The sequence below is a fragment of the Macadamia integrifolia genome, unplaced genomic scaffold (assembly GCF_013358625.1).
Source record: "Macadamia integrifolia cultivar HAES 741 unplaced genomic scaffold, SCU_Mint_v3 scaffold1018, whole genome shotgun sequence".
Taxonomy (NCBI): domain Eukaryota; kingdom Viridiplantae; phylum Streptophyta; class Magnoliopsida; order Proteales; family Proteaceae; genus Macadamia; species Macadamia integrifolia.
This window is the reverse complement of record NW_024868055.1, coordinates 212486-221077: the sequence shown is the minus strand read 5'-3', so window position 1 is coordinate 221077 and position 8592 is coordinate 212486.

Sequence of the window (8592 nt, the reverse complement as noted above, 5' to 3'; positions counted from 1 at the left end):
TTTTTATCATCAACATATTTCATATTGATCATATCCATAGTCTTATGCATTTTGGCTTCAAACATACTTCATATTGATCATATCCATAGTCTTTGTCTTCAAGCATACTATTCTCAAGAAGATCAACGACATGTATCTTTTGGTACAAATCAACACCAGCTTTAGGCTTTCGGTTTTACTTGCCCATATTCAGCTTCATTCTACCAGCCATGTGGTATAAATTTGGGCCATCCATGGGCTTCACACTGTCTGTGGGGTCTAGGTAAACTCTTCCCAATAAATTATATTAAAAATATAACAACAAAAGAAGACTTTTACTCTTTTAAAGCTGTCATCGATTCATGCATCAAAAACATAGATTTGTTTGTTGGTCTTTCCATTAAAATAAGAGTCCATCATGTATGTGACCTTTCATATCTATTATTGTTTTTTTTCTTTTAAATAATTTTTAGAAAAGAGTTTTCCGTGGGGATTATAGTTTTTACATATGTACGAGGGCCAATAAGAATACGTAAGAAAGTATTCATAGAGATATCATTTTTTTTTATAGGACCTGATCAACCATTGTGCCCTCCGATGTGTCTGGGCGTAAGAACCACACTAGCCACACAAAATTTTTCCCCTTTTTTTAATAAATTAGAAATTTCACCACAAAATATAAAACAAAGAAAGAGACTATATGTTATTGTTATATTCACTCAATGAGGATAATTTATTATCTTTTAGTTATTTATAACTTCTCTTTTCTTGATTTGGTACAATTGACTTCAATTAAAAAAATAAAAAATAAAATAAAAAATTGCCTATGTGCACATATGCTTTCACATAAATTTTTTTTTTTTTTATTCAGCCTACGTTGTAGAATAGATATTTTAATATTATTTTTTTTATCATTTATTGGTGTATGTTCCACGAATCATGCAAATATGAACTGGAAATAATTATTTATTTGAAATTCAAATGTATTAATTAAATTAATTCTTCAAACCTAATTGCATGATTCTTCTTCCTTTAGTATTAGATTACGTTGATCACAATTATTTCTTACATAGCCCGTGCAAAGCACTGATGATTTTGCAAATATTGGAATTTGAATGGTATACCAACCGAACCAGACCTTCCCCCTTCTCCCATTTAATTTTAAAAGGGCATATTTTACAGTTAAGCATATGATCATGATCTTATTTTAGATCAATCAGAGATCTCCACATGTAATTTTAATCCTTTAAGAAAAATCAATTTCCATTTGGGACTAGGCAAGGTTCATCGATCTAGATCGATGACACTAATATCGATACTTGGTGAATCCTAATCAGGGTATTGACATTGGATCAAGGGTAAAATCATAAATTAAATCTATTTTTTTAATGAAAAATAAGGGTAAAACCGATCAATGTATAATACAGATTAAATTGATATCAATAGAAATAAAAATCGAACTCAGAACTACATAATTCCTAAGGCGAAAGTCATTTGCCAACTCGACTACCCCCTTGGGGTTCCCTAGGACTAAGTGAACCATTAAAAGCACGAAGAGGAAAAAAATTTAATATATGGTGGTGTTACTGCTGAAATTCCCTACGAGCTAATCCTGTACAAGCACAGAAGGCAAAGGCCCGAAGGCATCCCCAGGATTAATCCTCTGATGCCTAAGTTAGTGACCGGCAGAACAGTGTATTCACAGGAGTAATGGTGGGTGTCGGCGTACCTCCTCTGGGTCCCTTTTCGGTTTTCTCTTATAGGGTTGCTGGGCCTAGGGTTTCGGAAACCCCCCTCGGGAATCTTCCCCTCACATGGTTTGGAGCCTTGCTCGTTCTGGAACCATCCCTTCACGTGGTTGGGAGCCTTGCCCCTTTTGGAACCTTCCCTTACGTGGTTTGGAGCCTTGCGGCCTCTATCGGATGGGCAACACGTGCTCCTCCCTCGGTCGCCACATGTCCTTGCTTTATTCGACGACAAATTCTATCGTATCAGTAGCCCCCTTAGTTCCACTAGGAGGCTCATTCAGTGGGAGTAACCAACTGATTTAACTTGAGTGCCCCTTCGCTCTTCGGTTTCGACGTTCGTCCTAAAAACATGACCTTCGGTTAGGTCCACTCGGCCTTTGCCTGAGTCCCCTACCAAGGTAGTGACCTTCGGTCAGGTCCACTCGGCCTTTTCCTGAGACCCCTACCGAGGTTGTGACCTTCGGTAAGGTCTACTCAGCCTTGGCATGAGCCCCCTACCGAGATAGTGACCTTCGGTCAGGTCCACTCGGCCTTTGCCTAAGCCCCCTACCGAGGTAGTGACCTTCGGTCAGGTCCACTTGGCCTTTGCCTGAGCCCCCTACCGAGGTAGTGACCTTCGGTAAGGTCCACTCGCCCTTTTCCTGAGCTCCTTACCAAGGTTGTGACCTTCGAACAGGTCCACTCGGCCTACGCCTGAGTACCTTACCAAGGTTGTGACCTTTGGTAAAGTCCACTTTGCTTTTGCCTGAGCTCCGTAGCGAGGTAGTGACCTTCGGTAAGGTCCACTCGGCCTTGGCACAAGATCCCAATCGAGATTGTAACCTTCAGTTAGGTCAGTACGAGTTCGGGCCCGGTGATACGCTCGTGCGCTTTGTTAGAGCGTACTTCGGGAATCGTGCATAAATGATGTGTATCGTACTTTGGGAATCATGCATAGATGACGTGTACTGCATTTAATGATGCTGGGGAGTCGTATCGATACACTGTTGCCTACAAATAGTGTCACTCCCTCTCATTTTGTCATCTTCTACTCATTTCTCTGACCATTCGTCCTTCGTCCTTAACTTCCTCTGACTTTCGGTTCGGCTAGTCATTCAGAAGTAAGTCATGTCCAGCTCTATAGGTAGTGGCACCTCGTCATCCGAGGGTGCGGTCTCGAGGCGTCGTAGTCCCAGTCAAGTCCGAGGGATGTCCTCGGATTCATCCTCCACATCCACATCTTCGGATGTCTCCTCATCCTCTATCGCTAGTGACATAAGCGGTGAAGGTATTAGGGAGGGGCTTCTCAACTCCAGGGCCCAGGAAAACGAGTCCCTGGAGGTCGAAGCCAGGAGTATAGTTTCGACCGTAATCGAGGAGGAGTTGATTAAGCTCCGTGTGTCATGTGGCATACCAGATGAGTTCGTCCTTCCCGTACATAGGCCCGAAGATAGAGCAAGCTACCGAAATCCTGAGGAGCTTTGCTTCTATCAGGATGCCTTGAAGGCCGGACTTCGACTCCCCCTTCACCCTTTCTACAGCCAGGTGTTCCGGCACTATGGCATCTCTCCAGCCCAGCTGGCCCCAAACGGGTGGCGGAAAGTCCTGAGTTTCATTGTCTTCTTCTCTCTGATGGGGAGACCTCTCTCCCTTCCACTCTTCCTCAATTGTTTGTCTCTCGGTTCCAGCAAGGGGGACTCGGGCTAGTACTACTTCTGCCCTAGGAAAGACCTCCGATTTCTGAATCGATATCCAACCTCGATACACAGTTGGAACTTGAAGTTCTTTTTCATGAGGGTGTCCGAAGGGTTCCCCTTCGGTAATACTTGGGACATCCCAGACCTGAAGGACGTGAACTGTAATATCCCGCTTCTTAAACCCGGTCTGATTTCGCGGTTGAACCGGTTTAACCATGCAGGAACCGAGCCAGAGGAGGTTAGAGCGGGTTCCTTATGGACTATGATGGCACGGGTGACCTTAAACACCGGCTGGCCCGACAAGTCCGAGCCAGTGCCAGAAGAGACGGGAGTACCCAAACCGTGTACGTGCACCTACCATAAGGCTATGTACGGATAAAACAGGTATTATATCTGTATTTTTAGATATATACGTAGGCTACAATGTATGCCTGGGGTGGGGTTTGAGCCGAGTTCCGAGCCCGGTCAAAATCCCAAGTTTTGACTCTCGGGTGGGTATGACAGGTGGGTACACCTACCCACCTGAGTGACCCATCCATCACTATTCACTTAAGTAGGAATAGTATATAAAGCTTTATGACTTCTTTTCTTTCCATTTATTACCCTGTACGTTTGGTGAGAAAAGTAAAGAGGAGAGAGAAAAAGAAAGGGAAGAAGAAAGGAAGAGGAAGAAAGGGAGGATTTCAGTGGCGCCGAAGCTCGATCTTGCCATTCCGGTGCCGGGAGAGTAATCTTCAACTCGAGATCTATAGTTGGAGGTAAGAAAAGTTGGGTTTTATGAACATTCACCATACCCATGCTTTAAACCCTTGATTCGGGTATGGTTTCTTAAGATCTTGTAGACACCCTTTGAAATGATGAATCTAAGGTTTAATAGATGATTTATGTGTTGATCTTGAAGGATTTGAAGAGATATTGACAAGGTAGAAGGAGCATTGTGAGTTGGAAGTGATTTGGAGGGTTTGAAGTCATTCTTGGGCAAAGAAGGTAAGATGGTTCCCCTCACTTGAATCTAACTTAGATCTAAGCTAGAACCATCCTATAGGACTTTAAAGGTGTGAAGAATGGGTTGAGAAAAGCCCTATTTGGGTCCCCAAGGAATGGAGGAAGTTGAGAAGAAACTGGGGTTTTTCCGCCAAAATCGGTAGGTACAATCGGCGGGTCCCTACCCGCCTGAGTCACCCACCTGAGAGGACCAGGGGGGTTCTGGCCAAACCGGCGGGTAGGACCGGCGGGTCCTACCGGCGGGTCCATACCCGCCGGTCCAAAACCGGCGGGTAGGACCGGTGGGTAGACAACCCACCTGAGTGACCCACCTGAGTGGCCAGAATGTGATTTTTGGGTCCGATCGAGCCCAAATCGGACGTGGGACCTTCTTTCGACGTTCTAAACACGATTTTGACGTCGGATTTCATTAATTTTGATTCTAAAATGGTGAAGTACTAACCCCTCTCAATTTTGTTAGGTTCACCAAAGCCTACCCGTTTCGCTCCGGATCTCACCCGTACCGAGCGGGAATCCTTGTACGCTACAGGTAAGTGGAGAGAGGACGTTTGGCCTATTTCAAGGCATTTGTTTGGCATTCATATAACTATATCTAATTTAGTCATGTCATCATGAATATGCTATATAGATTAGTCATTTCACACATTGATGTGCATTTATGCTATGTTTACTTTTCAAATGCAAATTGAATGGGATGTTATATGTCGAAGGTGTACATCATGTTGCATAATGCATTGATAGACTAGATGCCGTGGTCGGCTTGGAAACGAATGCATTGGTGGCCCGTGGTATGGGAAACGGAGGCACTATGCAGTCGTACTACATATAGGAGCATGCGGTATTAGGATTCTCACCATCCCGTGCTACGACCCTTCCCAACAGGGGTTAAGGTGTTGGGTTGCCATTTGGGGGGAAGCAGGGGTCGCGGTTGTCGGACACTGTAGCGGTTAGGCATTACGCCCGGCGAGTCGTGTAGGACAGCCGGCAACCCCGGTGGTATTTCAAGAGGGCCAATCGTACTGCTTTTAAATTGCTGGAGTCAGCACTGTCATTTAATTTATTTACATTTCTGTTGAGAGCCGGTGGACGGCATTGTCTTTATTTTTCCGAGTACTCACGGTGGGCCTTCTCCAACAGCCCTATGGGCGTATCGCGGGAGGGAGTTCGCGGCTCGTACCCGGAGTATACGCGCACTGTGGTTGTAGTAGCACTAAAACCAAAGACTTAGTAATGTTGATTAGGTGTATGTGATTAAAATGATTTGCGTGGCATGTAGTGCATATGATGTGTTGTGATGTGTGGACTGTTGTGAGTGGTCCACCTCTCTACTTACTGAGCTAGTGAGCTCATTCCACGTGTACACCCCTTTTTAGATGATTTTGCAGGTCATGCATCTGAGGAGCATGGGGTGGGTCCCACAGTCGAGTTTCCTGAGGAGGACTGGTGGACCCCTGAGGAGTTTGAGCACGGCGTAGACTGCGCGTGTGAGAGCTGTGCTGCGGGACAGCAGTTCTGAGGCCGAGCTGAGCTCCAGCCTTGATACCGAGCCGAGCTGTGTACTCTGATGATTTTGATGATTTCCTGTATATATACTTGATATTTGAACTTCATTCTTTTTGTGTATATATCATGCCTTCGGGCCCAAATGTATATAATTATGGTATTATCATTTGGGTATCGAGTATATGGGAATTATTTACAGGTAAAACTTAGTCTTCCGCTGATCTGATGAATTGATGTTAGTGTATGTATGCTGTAGTGGAATACAGTATCTGATGATCCTGGCAGGTTTGGGTTAACCGGTGTTAACTCGGTCACCGCTCCGGTTCAGGGTGAACGGGGTGTGACAGTATTCCTATAAGTAGAAACCCTAAAAGACAGAACGGGTAAGTCAATATGCTCACACTATTACTCCTATGAAAATACTGTTCTGTCGGTCTCTAACTTGGGCGTCGGAGGACTAATCCCGGAGACACCTCCGAGCCTTTGCCTTCTGTGCTTGTGTAGGATCGACGATCAGCCTCATACAGATTCTCGACAGTAATAGACTGGCACCGTCTATGGGAACGATAGAGTAATAGTGGAGAAAACCTACAATTATAAGAAAAAAAGAGCAGTGCTGAGTTAAAATATAAATGAGGTGGAGCCTTCAGAATCTCTCCCCCCTTGGTGGACATCGGTGAAGAACAAGGAAATAATGATTGGGAAGGTTTTGCGAGGGACCAACGCTCAGTTGGACATTCGGTGCATAGAGATAGTAATCTTCCACCCCCTCCTAGGGCACAAGAATATGTGACTAGGGAGCAGTTCGACTCCCTTCTGGAGAAGTATGACCGAATGGCCAAGATAATGAAGGAGGTCTCAAAGGCTATCTCTTAGAAGACTAGTGGGGCAGTGCGAGGCTCCCATGTCCAATCAGAACGAGTTCAAGACGAGGACTGGAGTAGCTCAGGGTCAAAAAGGTCCAGTTGGAATCCTCGAAACCGAGCAACAAGGGAGGGCCCCTCACCCAAAGAGAGGACGCGGCACACCACAGGGCTAGGCATGAAGAACCGTACCAAGGAAACGATCAGGGACATAAAGACCCTGGGTTAAAGCAGATGATCCTAGACCTGAAGGATGAAATCTGGAAGATAGCAGAGAACCAAATAGGAACTTGCAAGCTAGACCTCACCAATGACACGACTCTGGCTGATGAGGTCATGAGGGATCCACTCCCAGTTGGATTTTGCCTACCTAAGTACGACACATACGACGGGTCGGGGGACCCCGTTGATCATCTTAAAGGCTTCAAAGTCGTGATGCAATTCCACTGGGTCTCGATAAACATCATATGTCACGCCTTGCCTTTGATGTTCAGAAGAGCGGTAAGGCTATGGTATAACCTCCTATCGACGAAATCAATTCACAGCATCAGTGATTTGAGTTACTTCTTCGTGAAGGAATTCTCCAGTAGCCAACCCCTTCAAAAGACTATATTGAACCTGACCAATGTCAAATAGCATGAAGGAGAGTCACTGTGAAATTATATGAAGTACTTCCAACAGGGGAAGATCACGATCAGAGGTCTGGACCTGAAGGAAGAGTTCATGGCCCTGTTGGGAGGCGTCAAAGACAAAGAGCTAAAAAGGTCTTTGGTGAAGCATACACCGAGGAACCTAGCTGAGTTGAGCGCTCAGTGCGATAAGTACATTCCAGATGGAAGAAACCTTTCAAGTTGATGAAGAAGCTGAAGGGAGGGCAAGGAGGAAAAGAACCTCAAGAGGTGATGATAAGCCTGCCGAGGGCAAGAGATGAAAGTCCAAACGTGATCGAGCACCCAGGCCACCGAAGAAGTTTGAAAGATATGCGCCCCTAAACCAAAGACAGACGGACGTGCTAATACAGATAAAAGACTCCCCAAATTCCAGAGCCATGAAGTGGCCAGGGAAGATGGGACGACATCCTGAGAGGCGCAACATGGACAAATATTGCCACTTCTACAGGGACCACGGCCACGATACTGAAGATTGTTGGCTCCTGAAGGGAAAAATAGAAGGAATGATCTGAAGAGGATATTTGGGCTGATTCGTAGATCATGAAAAGGAGAATGCCCAAGATGGCAATGACCGCAGGGATAACTGCTAAAGAGATGATAGAGGCTACCGTGAAAGAAGGGGGCCAGCCCGTAGAGGCAATTAGGAACGGCAAAGGGATCGAACACCCGAGGAAGCTGACCATTGCCCCTAGAACGATCATAAAAGCCCAAACAGGGTTATAACAACTATCAGTGGAGGCTTGGCCATTGAAGAAAGTCCTGTCTCGGCCAGGAAAGCAAAGGCCTATGCGAGAAGCGTGTATGTGGATGAATAGTCAAACAATAAGGCAAAGACAGGGACGGTTATCTCATTTTCAAATGACGATCTGGAAGGGGTGCAGACGCCATATGACGATGCCCTGGTAATCACCATGACCCTAGCCGATTGCAGAGTAAAAAGGATCTTGATGGATAACAGCAGCTTAGCTGATATTCTATTCCTCGAAGCTTTCCAAAAGATGGGCCTAGACAGAGAAAAGTTGAAGAAGGTCGAACACCCGTTGCAAGGGTTCTCAGGTGCCCCGATCAAAGTAGATGGGTCGATCAAGTTGCCAGTAAGGGCCGACACCGAAGACTACCAAGTAACAGTCATTATCAGCTTTTTGGT